The sequence below is a fragment of the Antechinus flavipes genome, chromosome 4 (genome assembly GCF_016432865.1).
Source record: "Antechinus flavipes isolate AdamAnt ecotype Samford, QLD, Australia chromosome 4, AdamAnt_v2, whole genome shotgun sequence".
Lineage (NCBI taxonomy): Eukaryota > Metazoa > Chordata > Mammalia > Dasyuromorphia > Dasyuridae > Antechinus > Antechinus flavipes.
In genome coordinates this window covers 186656631-186678635 of record NC_067401.1, presented here as the reverse complement: position 1 = coordinate 186678635, position 22005 = coordinate 186656631, and positions in this window count along the sequence as shown.

The following is a 22005-nucleotide window of genomic DNA, read 5'->3' as shown; positions in this document are numbered from 1 at the left end:
GAAAATAAGCCCTATTGAGATTGCTACTGTAGTGAAGGTGATCCCCTGCGCTACACGCTACATTATGGTACCCTCTGTATGCACCAGTCCCCCACTCTTCCCCCCTGGGTGAAACGCACGCCGCGCTCCGAGCTGTATCCAATCAGAGCTGCAGCAGTGAGCGCGTCATCCTGTTCTTCCTCAGTGATTTGCTTGCTGGTGCCATTGAGAGCAGTGCCACGGAGGAGAGCTGAGGCAGGACAACATAAAAACCTGGTATGTAAGCAGGAGTGAGGGGGCATGATGGAGGATAAAAGAAGAACTCAGGGGGCATCATGGAGGATTGAAGAAGAACTCAGGGAGCATGATGCGGTTAAAACATTATTGAGGGGCATGATGGAGTGAAAAGAAGGACTGATGGTCATAATTTTATTATTCTGTCTGCACGGGTCACCTGTGTTTTGGCAATTCATTTGGATGGAAAGAAAGCCACACCTCTAATCATCAGTAAGGGCAAGAAAGATAAGATTGAACGTGTATCAGGCATTTATGTTCTTGAAACCGAAAAAGCCTAGTGTACACAAGCCATTATAAGAAAGTGGGTTGATTTAATGCTGCCACTTGTTATGCGAGGTAACCAAAGAGGTCTGATAATCTGGGATTCAGCCAGCACTCACCGTGCTAAAGAAATGAAGAACTTCCTTGCAGAGAGAAGAATAGATCAAGTAATGATTCCTGCAGGAATGACTGCCTATCTCCACACCCTTGATATTGCAATAAACAAGCCATTCAAGGACCATTTGCGCATGGAAGTCAATGACTACATTGAAAATAGAATGGAAAGAAATCAGTGTGGAAACTTTGTGAAGCCCTGTCTGCAAGAAGTCGTGGCTTGGGTGAAGAAGTCATGGGATAAAATTACTGACAGCTGTGTCGCCAAGGCACTACGAGCAGGTTACCTGGACAAGACATGTTCATTTAAAGAGAGCTCTATTGCTGGACATGACAGATTGGGTCCACTTCTTCTGAAGGAAATAGAGGTGCAAGACATCCAGGAGGGAATTCAGGGTATGGACACTTATGACGATGTTGTTGAAGAAAATGACATGATCATTATTGAATAAAGGTACTTTTTTTGTTCACATTTACCTGTTTATTAAAATTGCTGTCAATGTTCATGAAAATAAGCCCTCCCCTGAAAATAAGCCCACTGGTGTTTTTCTGTCCAAAAAATAATAATAAGACAGTCGGGGAAACACGGTAGATGATGACACTGATACACAATTGCCAGTGCTGGCTCAATCTCTGGGAGATACTGAAAGAAAGTGTGGAAGGGAAGAGATTAGATTCCCTACCAAACTGAAGGTCTGCAAAGGGTTGTGCTTTTGTATGTCTGGTATACTAAGCATCATACCATGAAATTATATTGTTTCCATTTAAATTGTCTTAGAAAGATCCTGAAGATCTCCTGATAAGATAAGATACCTGACACTGAAGTTCTTGTTCAAGCCAAAGGGCCAAGCATTCAAACGCTGCTGCGGAGAGTGCCAGTCTGATCGGCTAGCCACATTGTCTGAAAGTCAAATGTGTATTTGCCTAAGACTATTTTATGGAGAACTCACCCAAGGCACAGAGATCAAAAGAAGGAATGGAAGCACATTCTCAAGGTCACTCTGAAGAACTTTGGAACTGATTGCATGCCATAGAAGACACTGGCTCAGGACTACTAGCATGATGTGCTGACATCAAAGAAAGTACTATGTTCTTTGAGTAAAGCAAAATTGTAGTAGCTCAAAAGAAATATGCGATGCACAAATTTAGAGATATCTCCACTCCAGATGTTCATGTGGACTATTTGTGCCCAACTGTGTTAGATCTTTCTGCGCTCATAGTGGTCTGAATGACCCATTGAGACATATTGTATGATGGCCTCCAAGATAGTAGTGCCATTTTAGTTTTCTTCAAGAAAGAGATGGTTCAACCAACCATCTCAAGCCAGGAAGACAAAGGGCAAGGTGGGGCTAGGTGATTCTGTCCATTCCTTCCCCTGAAGGAGTCACAAGTTTATAAGAATATAATCCATTCCCCAATTGATAAATAGTCAAAGGATATTAATAGGCAGTTTTCAGATGAACATTGTACACAGCAACAAGAAGATTATGTGATAATTAATTGTGATGGACTTGGTTCTTTTCAACAATAAAGTGATTTAGGCCAAATCCAATAGATTTGTGATGGAAAGAGGCACCTGCATCCAGAGAGAGGAATATGGAGACTGAATGTGGATCATGATGTTGTGGTTGTGATTGTTGCTATTTGCTCGCTTGTGGGGTTTTTTCTCTCATCCCCCCCCCTCCTTTTGATCTGATTTTTCTTGTGCTGCATGATAAAATAAGTGGAAATATGTTTAGAAGAATTGTACCTATTTAACCTATATTGGATTACTTTCTATCTAGGGGAAAGGAGAGAGAGTAGATAGAGAAGGAGGGAGAAAACAACAGAACACAAGGCCTTGCAAGGGTGAATGCTAAAAACTATCTTTGCATGTATTTTGAAAATAAAAAGATATTATGAAAAAAGAATTTAAGTTTGTTTGCAATTGCCCCATCCTGATGTGGACTTCTGGATAGGTTAGTTTTCTGATTGCCAGATAGATAAAAGAGTGTGTTTCATATAAACTGATATGATACAAAAAGTGAAATGAGCAGAATCAGAAGAACCTTGTATACAGTATCAGCAACCCTTTATGGTAATAAACTAGAAATAATTCAGATCTCAGCAACACAACGATCTTAAACAAGTACAAAGGACTGAAGAAGGAAAATGCTATCCATATCCAAATAAAAAGACTGATTCTGAATGCCGATGGGAGCAGATATTTTCCCCCCCACTTCATTCTTTCTCATGGTTTTTGTTTTTTCCTTTTGATGTGTTTCTTCTTTCACAACTGTGACTAATATGGAAATATGTTTAACATGATAGCATATATATATATATATAAACGATCTCAAATTGCCTACCTTCAGAAGAGGGAAAAAAGGGAGAAATGGAGAAAAATTTGGAACTCGAAATAAAAAAAAAAGAATACTAAAAACTTTCTTCACATGTAACTGGGAGAAAAAAAATAAAATAAATAAAAATAAGAAGACCCCAAAACTACCAAAATGTGAGCCAGAAAAGGGAAATGTTGATGGCAAAAATTACAAAATCTCAAAGTTAGAAGGGATCTGGACCCCTTTGGTAGTTTGGTAAAGACTGAATCTCTTCTCAGAATAAAGTCTTAAAATACAGAGAATAGAACACAAAATTACAAAGGAGATTAATTACATTGAAATATAGATATAAATGTCAATGTATATAAAATATATATACACCCACAAATATACATATGCCTATGATTTTTAGATATGTTAATGCATCTCAGCTTTAAAAAAAACCCTCAAGGCCAGGAACTAAATATATCACTTTTTTTCATTCCCAGCACTTAGGACGGTGCCTGAAACATAATAGGGAGTTAATAGTGATGGATTGATTGAATCTTGCCAATAAACTGTCATTCAGTTTTCCTTTAAATATTTCCAGTAAAGGGCAATCTGCTAACTCCATTACTTCTACAACTCATTAGATTTTTGGATAGCTCTAAATATTAAGAACTTTTCCCTTACATAAAACCTAATCTTGCCTTTCTGAAGCTTCCTTTTATTGTTCCTTGTTTGGCGGTCCAGGATCAAGTAGACTATATCTAATTCCTTTTAGAGAGGGCAGCCATTTCAAAATGTGAAGGCATCTATCTGATCCCTATCTTGAAATCTTCATATTCTTTGTGATGGAAAGTGCCATGCACATCCAAAGAGATAACTATGGAGATGGAATGTGGATCAAAGAATAATATTTTCACCTTATTTTTCATATTTTTCACCTTTTTATCTGATTTTTTACTCAGCATGATGAATATATTTATATATTTAACCTATATTGGATTGCTTCCTGTCTTGGGGAGGGGGGAAAGGAAGAGGGAAAAAAATTTGGAACACAAAGTTTTGCAAAGTTGAATGTTGAAAACTATCTCTGCTTGTATTTGGAAAAATACATTGGAAAAAAAATTGAAAAAAACTATTAAAATTTTAAAAAAAAAAAAAAAGAAAGAAAGAAATCTTCATGTCCTAACCTACTTCATAGATTTGCCTAGGACCAACCAACCCAAATACCCTATCATGGAATTTATGATTTGTTTGTTTGTAAATGGAAAGTAGGTGAGGAGGGGAGCTCCAAAACTCTTTCTCTTTCTCTCTCTGACTTTGGGCATGAGCCATGAGGTAACTTGAAGCTCCTTGAAAGAGAAAATCTCCTTGAACCCTGCCACTATAAAGATCCTACCCAAGAACAAGCAGCTTCATTCTATAACTTACGAGGGGCTAGCTGAGTCCCAGAGTTGGAGATATCAGTCCCATTAAAATGGAGAAACACCCATTCAATTCTAAGATTTTCTCAATTCTAGCTCAAGCTGAAACCCAGTTTGTAGATAAAAAGAGCCTATTTGTAACTCCACCCACTACCTCAGCCCCCATGGAACAGACCTTACTTGTAACCAAAGCTCCTATTATAAAAGAGCCAATCTTAAACCCTTTCTTTGTAGAGGTCCTAACATGCCATGCCATGCTATGCTATGCCATGCCATACCAAGGAGGCCTCTGCCCACTGGAATAATATTCTCTTCCAGCGATACCCTCTTTTTATCTCCCTTACCTATTTCCCTAACAAGACTTTATGCCTCTCTGTTGGGATTTCTCTAAACTTGACTTCCCAATGAAAATAATAAACCTCTTTTATCAATCTAGCTTTTTCAGGTTCATAAATTCCTTTACAAAGAATCTTTGCCCCACCAGAAGGGGGTTCCCCAAAACTCCCTACCCATGAGCCGAATCCCAAGGGGGGTGTAGGGGAGCCAAACCTCTCCATTTGGTTCCCTGAATCCTGAACCTGCCACTAAACCTTATCATTTAACTCCTTGACCACCCTAAATCTAGACCTCATCATATTTTGATTCCTGAAACCCCCAAATCTAAACCTCATCAATGGAGAGTGAACTACATATTTATTTTCAATAACCTCTAACTGAAATTTAGGGTTTCCTTCAATTATGAACATAAGCAACAAATACTAAATTTCACCAGATTGCCAAAAGAGTCCATGACACAAAAAAAAGTAAAGAAATTCTGCTTGGGCAAGAAAGGCCCCAGCACAATAGGTAATATACAATCAAGTTATGCAAAAAGCAGTGTCCTATCATCCATTCCAATTTCTCTTCTATCATGCATGACTAGGTTTAAGTTCCTCCATTCTATGTCTTTAAAGAGGGTAAACTAGCCTGGGGACAATGAACTGCCTCTGCTATTTGTCCCTGGTTTCTCCTTCTCTGGTATTATTTAAAATGCTATTTTTACATTATACCACATAATAACAAACAATTTCAATTTTCAAATAATAAAAATTGTAGCTACATATGTGAATATTTGTTATATAGTTTAATTTGTTTGTAAACATATTTTAAATTTAACAGGATAATAATATATAATTATATATAATATAGAATAATATAATTGCCTGTTTCTTCTTCTTACAAATTTCTTCTTTGTTTCTTCCAGGTACTTTAAAAATGTTTATAAGCAAATGTAGAATAAAACATATATGCAACAGAAAATAGCATGCCCAACTCTGTAAGTCCTCCAAACTATCCTTGAAACTATCCTTGTATTGCCTTTCTTCTTTCTTTTCCTTTCTTTCCTTTCTCCTTTCCTTTCTTTTCCTTTCTTTCCTTTCTCCTTTTTTCTTTCTTCCTCTTCCTCCTTCCTTCCTTCTTTTCCTTTCTTCCTTTCTTGTTTTGTTTCCTTCCCTCCTTTCTTGTTTTGCTTCTTTCTTCTCTTCCTCCCTCTTTTCCTTCCATTCTTCTTTCCTTCCTTTCCTCTTCCCTTCTTTCCTTCCTTTCTTCTTTCCTCTCTTCCTTCTTTTCTTTCTTCCTTCCTTTCTTCCTTCCGAATGGAAGGATTATAACTTAACTAAACTATGGGATCAGATTCCTATTTTCCCCTGCTTTTCCTCATTGGCAAATCGTTCCCAGGATATGGGGAGGAGGAGCAAGCCTGGGAGAATGTAGAGCAAACTGACTCAGCCCTTATCTTTCATACATTGAAAGCACATGTCTCAGAGTCAGTAAAAGGAATGTCTTTGGTTAAATTTGAATCTATGTGTTGTTTCCCCATTTACTGTAATTTTCGCGCTTAGAATGTAAGGTCACATTCTCAGTCAATGAGGATGAGCCAGTGGGGTGGGGAGAGCTAATATTGCATCAGGGAACCTATTTAGTGCCCCTTCTGTCCGTGCTCAGAGCCCTCACTTTCACTTCTCCATATGGTGAGAGTGACTGTCCAATTCTCATGAGAATCAAATAAACTTTCTCTTTGCACCTTGAGAAATCTCTGAGATTTATTGGGTGAGTTGTATACCACACACTTTCTTTTTTCTTTCCTGTCTTTCTACATAATGACTTGCCCCTACACCCTTGTCACACATAAGCATACAAAACAAAACAAATCAACAAAATGGCCAAATCTGAAAATGTCTGTCTCATTGTCCTCTAGATCATCACTTCTTTGCCAAAATGCAAGAGACATGCCTCATCAATAGTCTTCAGAAATCAGAATGGACATTTTCAGCATTTTTACTTTCTACTTATTGAGTACCTACTATGTGTTGGACACTGTATTAAGATCTTAAGTAGTAAATGTCCTTTTTGAAAATTTTTAACCTTTGGGTTGTTTTATTTTTTAAGTCTGAATTAAAGAGAAAGAGAGATTTGTGTGTTACCAAGACAGGATAGCTAAAAGCATCAGAATAATCTCATGGACTAGGGTGGTAATTGACAATTCATGTGTTTATTTATTGATTGAAATACCAAGAAAAAAGAAAACAAACTATAAAAATAGACATTAGCACATTTTCAGTGTATGAGTTTTTGTTTGTTTTTTGCTTAACTTATTGACTTAACTGTCACAGCCCATGTAAACCAACTTGATTTTCCTCACTTGACATTATCTGGATTTGATATCTAACCACAAAAGGCACTATAGTAAAATGGAAAGAATTCTGACCTTCAACACATTTTAACATTTTCTAATTTGAATTTGATTTTGACAATATGGGATAACTATATGGCTCTGAGGGATCAGTTGGTTACTTGTTGCTATTGGCTGCCTTCTTGTTTCAGAGACAGAAGGAAGAATCTGGGATATGATGTTCTGTTACACAGAGAACAATCCAGTTTGGATAGTGTGCAGTGGTCCTCAAACTACAGCCTGCGGGCCAGATGCGGCAGCTGAGAACATTTATCCCCCTCACCCAGGGCTGTGAAGTTTCTTTATTTAAAGGCCCACAAAACAAAGTTTTTGTTTTTACTATAGTCCAGCCCTCCAGTCTGAGGGACAGTGAACAGGCCCCCTATTTAAAAAGTTTGAGGACCCCTGTTAGTATACCTAATGAGAGGGTGATGTGAGGTACAAAAATAGGACAGGTGAGATTATAATAAGGGATACCAGGTTGTGAAAGGCCTCCAAATGCTAGGTTGAAAAGTTCTAACTCTAGCAAGAGTATTCAAGAGTTGGAAGAGAAGAGGTCTCTCAACATAACACATCAGAGAAGGAATTGGGCCCTCACTGACTACTTACCCTCTATGTGAGCACCACCTAGGCCTAGAAAAGATGCCTCTTATTTTTTTTATTACAGCTTTTTATTTACAAAACATATGCATGGGTAATTTTTCAACACTGATCCTTTCAAAACCTTCTGTTCCAACTTTTCCTCTCCTTCCCCCCACCGCCTCTCCTTCCCCCCACCGCCTCCCCCAGATGGCAGGTAGTCCAATACATGTTAAATATGTTAAAGTATATATGTATATATATTTATACAGTTATCTTGCTGCACAAGAAAAATTGGATCTAGAAAGAAAGAAAAAACCTGAAAAGGAAAACAAAAATGCAAGCAAACAATAATAGAAAGAGTGGAAATGCTATGTTGTGGTCCACACTCATTTCCCATAGTTTTCTCTCTGGGTATAGCTGATTCTTCTTCATTACTGAACAATCAGAACTGGTTTGAATCATCTCATGGTTGAAGAGAGCCACATCCGTCAGGATTGATCATCATATAATCTTATTGTTGCCATGTATAATGATCTCCTGGTTCTGCTCATTTCATCAATTCATATCTCTCCAAGTCTCTCTGTATTCATCCTGCTGGTGATTTCTTACAAAACAATAATATTCCGTTAATATTCATATACCACAATTTATTCAGCCATTCTCCAATTGATGGGCATCTGCTCAGTTTCCAGTTTCCTGCCACTACAAACAGGGCTGCCACAAACATTCTCGCACATACAGGTAGGTCCCTTATCCTCCTTTAAGATCTCTTTGGGATATAAGCCCAGTAGTAACACTGCTGGGTATGCACAGTTTGATAACTTTTTGAGATAGTTCCAAATTGTTTTCCAGAATGGTTGGATTCATTCACAATTCTATCAGCAATGTATCAGTGTCCCATTTTTCCCACATCCCCTTCGACATTCATTATTATCTTTTCCTGTCTTCTTAGCCAATCTGAGAGATGTGTAATGGTATCTCAGAATTGTCTTAATTTGTATTTCTCTGATCAATAATGATTTGGAGCAGAAAAAGTGCCTCTTTAGGAAGGATTTGCTATGGGAATATCCCTTCCAAGGCTGCTCCCTGTTAGGGGAACTCATCTGGCCCCAATCGTTTGGACTTTGATTCATGGTGTCTGGTGCCTTTCTCACTCCCCTTTTCCCTAGAGGAGTAACAATGCTCCTAACAATGCTCCCCTATCCTTAACCTATCCTAGAATCTGCTTCTAGTGCATCAAGTCCTTGATTTATAAGATTAAAAGCTGACATTTATGTGTGCTTTAAGTTTTGCAAAGCAATTTACATACATTATCTCATTTAATCCTGAAACCCACACTAACCTCTTAAGGTAAATACTATTATCAGCACCATTTTAGAGATAAATTAAGGTTTATAAAAGGTTAGGGGTCTTAGCCTGGGTAACAAAGTGGGCAGGCCTTTGAAGTAGGATTCAAATCCAGGTCCCCAGTTACCAAGCCTAGCACTCTCTCCATTGCCACTTGCATGGACAATGGTCAGCCAGAGAGCCAAAGGAATTCCCATTCTCTCCCAGCTCCCCTTGTGTAGGATTTCCCCAGTCTTGTTCCCTTCCCCTTCCTCCCATTTATAGATGTAGATAGACCCCACTGCTGCCTAGTACTTCTTCCCTACTCCCAAATCTGACCCCTGCTTTTCAATTCATGCTACTGGTTTCTTCCTGTTCCACTACTTTTGGCTTATGGCTACCAAGACCTCTAATCCTAGGGAAATGCAACTGTGCAGAACACATATGTATGCAAATAGAAAGGAGAAAGTCTAGGACTTCTCTTGATCAGGAAATTCCCAGAGCCACCAGGATTTCTCTAACAGGGTTGTTCCTATTGATGGCAGCCCTTCCTTAGGTCAGACAATCCTGCTGCTTTGAGGTAGGGTGAAAACTAAAAATGAGGAGATATAAATTATGATCAGAATCTGAACAATTTAGGATAGATCCTTCCCCAACTCTGGACCTCCATTATTCCATTCATATGATCCTAGTCCTTCTAAGATTCTGCAGTCAGGCAGCATAGACAAAATAAGATATGTAGGAAAGGAATCTAGAGCTGATCAATATTTTTTTTAAACCAGTGAAGGAGTAGAAGTGAATGAAAACTCACACCATGTCCCAACTCTACTCCTTCCTTCACACACACAGAGATCTGGGGAGATGCAAACATCATGGCTATATATATATACATATTCCTGACACCCCCCATCTTAGATTACTCAAGCATGTTTTTCTCCCCAAGTCTCCCTGAAAACCCTCCAATACCACTCCTTTCCCCACCTTTTTAAGTTGAGACCCCAGATCTTCATGACTACCTAGCCACGAGGCAAAAGGACCTATGGAGAGCTTTACTTCAATATCTTTTTTCAGTCTCTTTTCAGCCACTTCTATGTCCCAGCCTCTCCACAGACAGGATGCTGCTGTGTATGAATAAGTTACCCAATCTCTGTGTCAGCTCTGACTCATCCAGCCCCTTTGGTGAGTTACACAAGATAATTGAGTAGGAAGAGGGGGAAGTATGCCCCCAAACCCCTCAGGGCAAAAGATGCTCTCTCACCAAGAGGACCTCTGGAAGAGAGCCCCATCTGCCACATGAGGCATGCGTGAAGAGGCTCAGGGGTATAAAGGATTATGATCGCCCCCAATGAGACTGCTGCCTACAGAGTGGCTAAGATTCCTAGTCACAAGCAGCTGTTTTAGATTTTTACTTTTGACATGACAATGATGTTCTTTCTCCTCCCTGTTCCACCTACACAGTTTGCATCATAATGATAACCAAAGATCCTGAATGTCTCTCTCTGGGAAAGATGCAGCAGTTCAAACAGCAGCTCCTGTTTCTATTTTATAGCACAAAAAAGCAGCAGGTGTGATTGTTAATGTATATTGTCAGTGATGACTGAATGATTTTGAAAAATGGGGGAGGTAATGCAGGATTGAAGGAGAAAAAATGCTCCAATTTAAAAAAAAATGAATAGAACAGAATCTGAAAACTGTATGCAGGGACCTTGCTTTTCATTTCCTGGGAAATTCTAGAATGTCTTTTAAAGAGATGATTATTGAATATCTAGCAAAAGAAGCAGTCAGTGATAACAAAGAGCCAACATGACTTTATCAAGGACAAGGCACATTAGGCAGAACCTAATAAGGTATATAATTCAACAAGGAAATGAAGTCTTATAGTTGGGTTTTTTTTAAATGAACTTCACAAGTACAAGATGAGGAAGGTATAGTGAGATAGCATTTTTTTTTTCTGAAAACAATCTAGGGTAAAAGCACTTGCATAATCAATATGATGAGGTCCTGGGATGCCACTGGCAGAGAAAGAATAAAATTTTGATGGAACTGCTCCCTGGGACAGACAGGGGAGGGTACCGATAGGAATCAGCTTAGCCTTATGGTTCCACCCTCTGTGGAGGTTTCCCCCCTGTGGGTGGCCCTACCTTCCTGTGTTCAGCTAAGAAATCCAAGTTATGTGAGACCTCTGAAGTTAAATTTCCCCTACAAATCTGTCCATGGCTCATCCATCTTTGCTGAATCCCTCTTGGGGTTATAGCCCACCATGGCACTCTGCCTTGAGGTGTCTTTCCCCTCACTCCTCCCCCACTCTCCTCTCATCCCATCATGCCTCATGGTGCCTTTCTCCTTCTTATAGCTGACTTTTATAGGGAGCTGCCAACTAAGAGCATACTCCAACCTCATGGGATGTTCCCTTTTTCCTGAGTTCCACTAGGAACTTGTCTTTTCCATCATTAGTTATTAAAATTTTTTTCCTTGCTATATGCTTTCCCAACTCTATTTCATTCCTGGTGTCTGTTGTATCTCTTCATTTTGTCTGTAATCTTTTCTCCTAAATAAATCTACTTTTTGCCAAATAAAATGGCCATTGTAAATTCTTCCCATGACCAAATCCCAGCATTTGGTGCCTGTCAACATTTGATCTTTATCTCTCTGCCAGGACTTTGTCACTCGAATAGATAAACAAGAGGTGTGGAGAAATCCTGGCAGAGAGATAAAGAGAGGTTAATGCTGAGAAGAAAATGTCTTCACAGTGGGCAGGGGGGGCCCTCACAGGCAGCTATGCCAAGGAGAGAGGAAGGTTCCTTGACAAGGTATGGTCCTGCTTTTTTGGGCTTTTGCAAATTATGTGTTTAAAATTGTATATTTTTATAAGGAAATCTGAGACTGAAGTTTCAATTGAATGAGATTCCTTCAATGTTATCATTGCCCCCAGGTCTAGAGTTCTGCTTGGATGAGACCACTTACTGGGAGTGATCCTGAGCCAATTCTCAGCTCAATAGAAGTCAATAGAAATATCAAGTCTAGATCTCCAGCTAAATGAGACCACTTAAGTTCGGGTTAAGTAGGAGTGGTCCTGGATTCAACTCAATAGAGGATGTAGCTAGTCTCAGCAAGAGAACAGAAGGAAACCACTTTATCTTGATTCCTGAGGTAGGCTTCTCCCAGAGGAGAATTTCTCTCCCCCAAAGTCAGGACAGTTTCAAGGAGGACAGTTTCAGGGTTCCCTTGTCAAAACCACAAATCAAATAATAGGTCAGCAGTGGGATGTGGCAGCCAAAAGAGTTAATGTGGTCTTAGAACACATTAAGAAAGGCATAGTTTCCAAAAATAAAAATAAAAAATGATAGTCCTCTCATACTTTGCCCTAGTTAGATTACATCTGGAGCCAGGTATTTAGTCCTGAATGCCACAGTGTAAGTAGCCTACTGATAATCTGGAGAGAATTCACAGAAGGATAATCAGAATGGTGAAGGACTTTAAGAACATGTCATAAGAGGCCAGGTTAAGAGAACAAAGGGTGTTCTCTTAATAGTGAAGAGAAGACTAGGAAGACATGATAGCTCTCTTCAAGTATTTTAGGGCTTTCACATAGAAAGAGGGATTAGATTAGTTCTGTTTGGCCCCAGAGGGTAGAACTAGAAACTATGGGTAAGAGCCGCAAAGAAACTGTCTTAAACTTGATGTCAGGAAAAGCTTCCTAACAATAATATGTAATAATATTATTATTTAATATTAATATAATAATGATGATAACTGATAATATTATTAATATAAAAATAATTAATAATAGCTAACATGTATATAGCATTTACTATGTCAGGTACTGTGCTAAATGCTTTACAATTATAATTGCATATGATATTCATAACAACCCTGGAAGTAGATGCTATTTAGGAACTCCATTTTACAGATGAGGAAATTGAGGCAGATAGGCGTTAAGTAATTGAGAGGGTCACTGGATTTTAACTCAGGTTTTCATGAATTCAGGCCCAGTGCTCTACCTACTGCATCATCTAACTGTCCCAAAGTAAAACAGACTGGTTTGAGACAGAAAGACTCTCTTTACTGTAGGTCTTCAAGGAATAAACAGATCTCATTTGCTGGGTATATTGTCTTTTCAATATATGTTGAACTTGATGGCAATGAGGTCTCTTCTAAATCTAAAATTCCAAGGAGCTTAGGCTTGCTCCACTTTCTAGGCTCCCATTTTCCTTATTTAGAAATCTGTAAAGCTTTTCTATTCATTTGAACTTATCCTCCCCTGGACACTGCTCAGTTCTCATAGTCGAGAACCATAAGTCATAGATTTACTGCCCAGGATCACAGAGTTAGTAATTGGCAAAATTCAAACCCAGATCTTCCTTTCACAAATCCAGTATTCTAACCCCTATGAGGAAGGTATAGTGAGATAGCAATTTTTGTTTTTGTTTTTCTGAAAATAATCTAGGGTAAAACCACCCGCATAAATCAATATGATGAGATCCTGGATGCCACTGGCAGAGAAAGAATAAAATATTGATGGAACTGCTCCCTGGGACAGACAGAGAAGGGTACTGATAGGAATCAGCTTAGCTTTATGGTTCCACCCTCTGTGGAGTTTTCCTCACTGTGGGTGGCTCTGCCTTACTGTGTCCAGCTAAGAAATCCAAGTTATGTCAAAACTCTGAAGTTAAATTTCTTTCTTATGATGTCCCTATATTCAGGGACCCAAGAAACTTAAGAGATATTCAAAATGAAGATTTTTATATCTACAAAATATCTTCAAGGTCATCTAGTCTAAGACTGTTTAATCTATTTTGTATCCTGCACCCCTTTGTCAGTCTGCTAAAAGAAACACCTTCTCAGAATAACATTTTTAAATGCAAACAATAAAATAATTTTACTGAAATGGATGTGATTTGTTTTCTGTCCAAGTTCATGCACCCTCTGAGATCATTCCATAGAACCTTTGGATAATCTGTGAAGTCTAGGTCAGCATTTCTCATACAATCTAACCCCTTCATTTTACAAGGAAGAAATCAAAATATGGGTTAGAAAAGGGAAGTGATTTGTCCATAACTACATACATAACTAGAGGCAAATCTAGGCAGGAATAGAGCCAGTTTCCCCTGACTCCCCAAGTTCTTTGCACTACACTATATTGGGAGCCCTGTTGTACCCCACACAATTGGAAATGACTTATTCACAGATTTGACCGTGAATAAATTGGATTTTTTTTTCCCTTTAAAAATATGTTAAATACAGCTTACAGGTAGAACAATAATCTTGTGGTATTACTGGTCTAAGGGAGAAAGGAGTGTGAGCATCCTAGATTTGGAGCTAGAAAGGAACTTAGAGGTTCTCATTTGACACAAAAGGTAACTGAGGCTGAGCAAAGTTAAATAACTTACCTATGGACACTCAAGTAATGGAAGTCAGAAGTGGGTTCAAATGCAGGTCCTTTGTCTTCAGATTCAGCAGTCTTTTCTGCTGTGGTGATGGGTAATAGGATGTCCTCTACACATCTTATCTAGTTAGAAAGGAAGGAAACAAGCATTTATTAAGCACCTATTCTATGTCATCACAACACTTATTTGAGTCTCACTACAACCCTCAGACATAGGTGATATTATGATCCTATTTTACAGTTGAAGAAACAGATAGCATAGATTAGAGGTTGAATTTGAGCTCAGGTCTTCCTGACTACAGAACCAGAACTCTATACATAGTATAGCTAGAAGAAAATTGAGGAATAATGCAGATGAGGGAGAGGAGTAAGGGTACCGGTCTTGCTTGGAGAATACCAATGAACAAAGGGAGGGGACAAAGACAATACAAGGGTGATAAGAGTCAGTGGAAGTCATCATACTTTAAAGAAGAAAGTGAACTCAGGGTATTTGGAAACTGGAGAGGCTGAATCAGATGGACAGAGAATCAGGAAATTCTTTCCAATAAGGCCTGAATTAATGGTAATGGACAATTTGCAAAAACAAATAAATCGCAAGCTTCTTGAGGGCAAGGCTCATAGTTTACACTTCCTCTGTTTCCTACAATATCCAGCATTATACTAGGAATATCACATCAAGTACATATTCACTGATGGACTAAGAAAGATGAGGTCAAAACTTTAGGAAGCCAAGGAGGAGAATGAGCAGTTAACTAAAGTATCTCCTTGCCTTAGACAATGGAATGTGAACAAAATCAGTTTGAGCTCCCTTCTATATTCCCTTTCCCCACTGTACAGTCAGCTGCCTCTGACAGCTTGGCCTCCAGGACTGCTTTACGAGTTGAATAGGATCTGACTAATGACAGCAGCTTTCCCAATACAAGAGGAAGTAGTACAGCTACTGAGGTTATTTTTTTCTTATATGATAAGGGGGAAACGGTCAGCGTCAGTACAGTCTCTTAACCCCCTATTAGCAAATTCCATCTGTGCTATCTCACCCTCTGGTATTTGGAGCTAAGAACTGATTTGCAACTACCTTATACCTCCCCCACTGATTCTGGACTCAAGGCCCATCTGTCTGTTTATCCAGCTCAGTGGGATCTCAGGAATATAATTAGGCACAGACTTAGGTAACTAGAACTAGGTTCTGAACTGAAATGAGAAAACAGTATTTCAGTGAGCTGGTTCAGGGGAGTCAAAAAGGGCAGAGGTCTACAACACAGACACATGAAGAGGTGACAGAAATGAACTGCTTCAGAGCCAAGCAGGGAAAGGAAGGCAGATGAATTTAGGATTCTACTAGATTACAAATTTACAAGGATGACAATTATATTTTATATCTCTAAAAGTTTAGATCAGCCTTTGTACATAGGTGCTCAAAAAAGTTTGGTTGAATTATAGTAATTGTTGTTTATTAAATGACCTCCCCAGAAAAGTCATCCAGCCCACCCTAGTAAGGAAGTCAGCAGGGTGGGACTGAGGAGTTCAAGAGTTCTGAGCTGTGGTAGGGCTAAAGTTGATCAGGTCTAGCATCACAGTCAGGAATCAATAGGATTCTAACAACAAAATAATAGTCTGAGGTTTGATTATAGTCTCATAAGATCGTCTCATTGTTTCTTGGATGTTAATCTTATCTCATCAATTAGAACACAAAGTCATAGAGGGCAGGGACCACATTCTTCTGAAATTAAATAATAAAAAAAATTTGACCATAGCACGGATCTATGGTTCGCTTAGCAGCCAAGTATAGCCAAATTGGGAAATTTCCTTCCCTGTGTGGAAGATGAGGAGTCTGTTCTAGAAGAGATGAAAAAGTTAGAGTAAGACTAATGAATGAATGAATGAACATGAATTTATTAAGCATTAACTATGTGCCTAGCACAGTACTAAGTAGATAGAAAACCAATAACCAATTAGTAAAAGAGATTAGAGGAAGTGAGGAAGCCTTTTTTTTGTTGGATGTCCTGTCCCACAATGCTAGGACAACACAGTCCTTTCTCAAAAGGATTTCCTCTCTGGTCATATATGGCCATATAAGGGTCAAATATCTTTTCTTATACTTACTTCTTTTTTCTTTTTCTTCTAAAAGATAAGTCTACCAGGACCAAGGCGGAGCAGATATAGACAAGCAGCTTTGGTCCCCTTGTCTCCTTCCTTCTCTCCCTCCCTCTTTTACTCTGTTCTGAATGAATGTGTCCCCATCACCTTCTAACATGTTCTTGAATTTAAATAATAAATGCCCATTTATAATTCCCCTCAAAAAAAAAAAAAGAAAAACAAGATAACATCTAAGTTACTATTCATGCAAAAAGCAGCACATATATATGTGTGTGTGTGTGTATATATATATATATATATATATATATATATATATATATGACAGATTCAGAAAATCTAAACTTGGAAAATGTTCAGAATTCAGTTATCTTAATTTTTCAAAACACTAAACTAAAAGATCTACATTTCACTGCTTAAGGAATTTCTAAAGCACATGCAGTTTGCTAGGGTTACAAAGACAAAATCAAAATGCTTTCCAGGAGTTGGGGATTATAACATTAAATAAAAATAATAATAGCACTAGCATTTATGTAGAGGCTTAAGGTTGGCAAAAGGCTTTTCATAAGTTATCTCATTTGATCCTCACAACAACCCTGGTTCACAGAGCTAGTAAGCACAAGAAGCCAGAAATGAACCAAGGCCTCTCTGACAACATATACACAAATTAAGTGTTTTGAAATGGAGCTATAATTTCATCAACATGGTAAAGTCTCAGGATGGAAATTCCCTCTACTGATATAGATTCAACTCATCCATATCTTACAGATTGTCTTTAGAGAGTTGCCTGCAACACTGAAAAATTGTGACTTGCCCCTAATTACATAACACTGTTTTGGTCATTGGGAATATAAAGACACATACAAAAAAAATGAAGCTTCCCTCAAGCTCTTACACTCCATTGGAAGATTAGGCATTAGACACAGTCTCCCCCTTTCCCCCACCACTGGTATGAAGACAAGTGACTTGAGTGTATCATTGAACATTTCTATATCTTGGTTTATCTATATTACAGGGGTCCTCAAACTTTTTAAATAGGGGGCCAGTTCACTGTCCCTCAGACTGTTGGAGGGCCGGACTATAGTAAAAACAAAACCTTTGTTTTGTGGGCCTTTAAATAAAGAAACTTCATAGCCCTGGGTGAGGATGCTGCCACATCTGGTCCACAGACCGGGCAGTAGTTTCTGAAGATTACATTCTCTGAATAAAAACCACAGGAGCTAGGAAATGTTAAGTATCTGAGGTCAGATTTGAACTCAGGTCCTCCTGACTTTAGGGCTGATACTCTATCCACCGTGCTACCTAGCTGCTCCTCAATCAATTTTTCTTTTGCTCTTTAAAATAGATTTTCATTTGTCTTTTTGGGTTTTTTAAATATCACTATAGTTTCTCTTTCCCTTCCCTTCCAAAAAGCCATTCTGTATAACAAATAATATTTTTTTAATAACAAAAAGAAAAAGAGAGGGAAAAATCAGCACCAAAAGTTTGAAAAGATATACAATATACACTTGTGGCCTTCCCACCTCTGCAAAAGGGTGTGGTCTTCTATCTCTTTCTTAGCCATGTTTTCAAACATTATTTCTTAACAACCTGACGTATCTTGTGAAAATGCCAGTGTGAGTGATGCAAAGATAACTGGACTGGAAGTCAGAGAACCTGGGTCTGAGTCCCAGTTCTGCCACTTACTGTCTGTGTGGTCTCAGGCAAGTTCAGTGTCCTCTACCAGCTGTTGGGAATACAAAGATAGAGGACACACATACTGCTTTCAAAGAACCTGGAGCATCAGAGAATAGCAAAGAATTCTCTATCCAGTACTTTGGACTTTGATCTTTCAGGTTCTTTATAGCACTAGCCACCTATGAGTCTGTGATGTTAAAGAAGAAACATGAGAGAGTATCATCATGCTTTATTATGGTACAATTTTTATTTCAGGAGTTGAAGTGAAAGGAAAGGCTTCCTTGGGAGCAGTCAGAAAAGGTGTTTAAGACACAGAAAAAGAGCAAGAAAAGGTCACTCAGGTGAGGGTCATTGGGAGACTATTGCTCAATTTTCTCTTTAGTGATCCAGGTCCATGTAATTGAATGAGAGGAGCTAGGACCAAAAAGAGAGCTTTTCTTGCCTCAGCCTTCCTCTGAGCAGAGGGGAAAAAAAACAACAAAAAAAAACAGAGTCTATTTCGGGTGATATGTAGTTTGGAGAATAACCAAGGCCAGAAATAGATCTGCTGAGTTGTTAGGGTACCCTTGTCCTCCAACCCCTGTCAGAATGAAGTGAAATCACTGGAAATCTGGAGGTCTTTTCCAACATTCCTCAGAAGCTATGTAACAAGCTGGAAGCCTCAGATTACTCTTTTCTCTCCCTTCCCCCACAAGAGGGCTGGAATGCTTTTACATTTTGTCTGTAAAAGGGAAATGGAAGGATTGTGGGAAGAGGAGATGAGAGAGAATAAGATTTGCAGACTAATGTGAGAGTACGGAGAAAGTGATTAGAAAGGAAAGAATTTCAGTGAAAAAAGGGAGAAGCTGAGAAAGGGAGGCTGGTAATCAGAGTGAAGCACAAATTAGGAGAATCAGAGTTGTATATAGAAAAAAATATATAAGGCCATCTAGGGAGAGAGGGAGAAGAGCAAAAAAAGTGACAAGAAGAAATAGGAATGAGGTAAAGTTCAAAAGGAACATAAGGGAACTTGAGGAGAAAGTGAAAGGGTAGCAGAAGATAGGGAAGATAAGTGTTTATTCACTGACCCCTGCTTAGGGTAGATATAAAGAAGGGATCATAGGAAATCACATTCAACATTAAAATGAAACTAAGCCCATGTGCCATTACAAATAACCTTCAGAGGACCTAATGGATTTTTCCTGGTTGGTTGAATCTGGAAGTTCCCCAAAAAGCTAGTTTCTGTAAGTAGTCTTCTTATCTCTTGTACTCTGTGAGACATCAAGATTTCAACAAGTGGGTCTTTTTCTTTCCCCTCCCACTGAGGCCTTGCTGAGGTGAGAGGTGAGAGGCTTAAGAGGTCATTTTATTTAAGGCTAAAAAAGGGGAGAACTCAATGACACAGCTTCCTGAGTCAGGGTCTGGCAATTTTGTGTTCCCTGCTGGGGATGAAGGAGAGGCTGAAGGTTCCTTACCTTCAGACAGCCCGATGATTTATGGAAAGGGTTGTGCTACAGAGAAGGGAGAGAAGGCATCAAGGCCACAGAAAAGAATAGGGGAAGAAAGAAAAACTTAATGATTTCTTCTGTTGGGTCCTCAATTAAGCACCTCCCTTTGATTTCAAGTGATCACACTTCCTACCCATATAACACAACTGTCCAGTGCTTCTTACCTTTTTATGAGGATGACACTATCCTAAGGGATAAGAAGGAAGGCCAGAGTTCTGCAAGAATTTCTCCCACTTCTTTTCTAATCATCTCATTTTATTTTGTCCAAGCTCCAGTCAAACTGAATTTCCCCTGTCCCCAAAACACTCTCAGATCTTACTCCTTTCATGTTTTTGCTGATATAGTTTTTTCTTCCTTGACTCCTGCCTTACTATTATCTGTATTTTAAAGTTGATGAAACTGAGGCAGGCACAAGTAGGTGTGACTTGCCCAAGGTCACATAGCTAGTAAATTTCTGAGGTCAGATTTGAACTCATCAATTCCGGGTTTAGGCTTCTGTCTACTGTACATATATTTCAAAACATGTGTATTATTTTTACTCTGTTAATATTTTTAAATTATTTTATAAACATACTTATATATTATGTTACATAATTTATCACTATTATATGCTATACTATTATATAAATATACTATTAGAGATAATAGTACATATAATTTTTATATTCTTAAAGGATTAGATTCCCAGCCTTATTTATAGTAGTAATAAATATCCACTCAAACGCAGAATCAATCAGCAAGCATTTATTCATCTTCTACTATATGCTAGGTGTTAGAAGCAATCTTTACTCATAATAAACCATTACCATGACCAGGCCTACTTTGCCTAGAAGCTATGGGGGGAGGAAGGGGCACCTTGTAGCTAGAAAGTTTTAAGACTTTACTTCCCTAAATATCACATTCTATGCCCTAGCTAGACAGATCTGCTCACACAAGACCAAGCCTGAAAGGGCCCCACCAAAGTATGAACACCCCAGCTTTCAGAAAATGGGCTCCTGGAGGGCAAGGAGTCACCCTTGCATCATCCAGGGGCAGACAGACATGCAAAAGAGAACAGCAGAGGTTAGTGGGAAAACTGCCATTGCTTCTATTTCTCTACAGCAGTAATTCCTAGAGCTTTTGGTTTTAGGATTGCTACAGACTCTTAAAAATTCTTGAGGACCCCCAAAAGCTTTTCTTTATGGAAGTTATGATATACCTATAAAGTATATAGAAAATTAAAACAAGCTTTTAAAATATTGATTGATTCATTTTAAATAATAACTAATTATATATTAACATAAATAACCATATTTGAACTAACTATATATAAATATATGTGAACTAACTGTTTATTAAAAACAACTATATTCCCCCCTCCAAAAAAATCAGTGAGACAAGTGGCATGGTTTTACATATTTTTACAAATTTCTATTAGATCTGTTAATAAAAAACAGATGGATTCTCATACCTGCTCTTGTATTCAATCTGTTGTGTTATATTGTTTTGGTTGAAGTATATGAAAGAATCTGATCTCCCACAAATATGTAATTGGAAAAGGGAGAAGTATTTAAATAAATGATATGCTAATGCATTATAAAAATAGTTTTGACATAAGAGGACCCTATGAAAAGTTTGCAGGGTTCCAGAAACCATCACCCTAGGAAATGTGGATGACCATCTGGCTATATGACATTCTACAAGCTCTCTGGCAGTGGTGGTGCTTTTAAGGCACAAGTGTTGTTGGTTTAATTATTTTAGAAGTATCTGACTCTTTATGAACTCCTTTGTGGTTTTCTTGGCAAAAATACTGGAGTGGTTTGCCATTTCCTCCTCCAGTTCATTTTATAGATGAGGAAACTGAGGCAAACAGGGTTAAGTGACTTGCCCAGTGTTACATAGCTTGTATCTGAGGCTGAATTTGAACTCAAGACTTCCTGACCCCAGGCTTGGCACTCCCCACTTCTACCACCTACTTGCCTACAAGTCTTCCCTGAAGGCTGATTGAGGTAGAGAGTAGTTGAAATATATCAGGGCCTCCAATTGTAGTGTAAAGACTTTTAGAATTTGGAGTCAGAAGACCTGCACTCATTTTTTAACTTTCTACCACTTATTTCCTGTATGCAGGGCAAGTCTTTTTGACCTCATTTGTAAAACAAGGGAACTGGACCAAATGAGCTTCCAACTCTAAATCTATAGTCCAATAACCCTACTTTTTTTGACCAGGCCATCTTTTTTTTTTTTTTTCTTTTCTTTTCTTGGTGAAGCAATTAAGGTTAAGCGACTTGCCCAAGATCACACAGCTAGGAAATATTACATGTCTGAGACTAGATTTGAACTCAGGTCCTGACTTCGGGATCATCTAGCTATCCCAGACCTTATC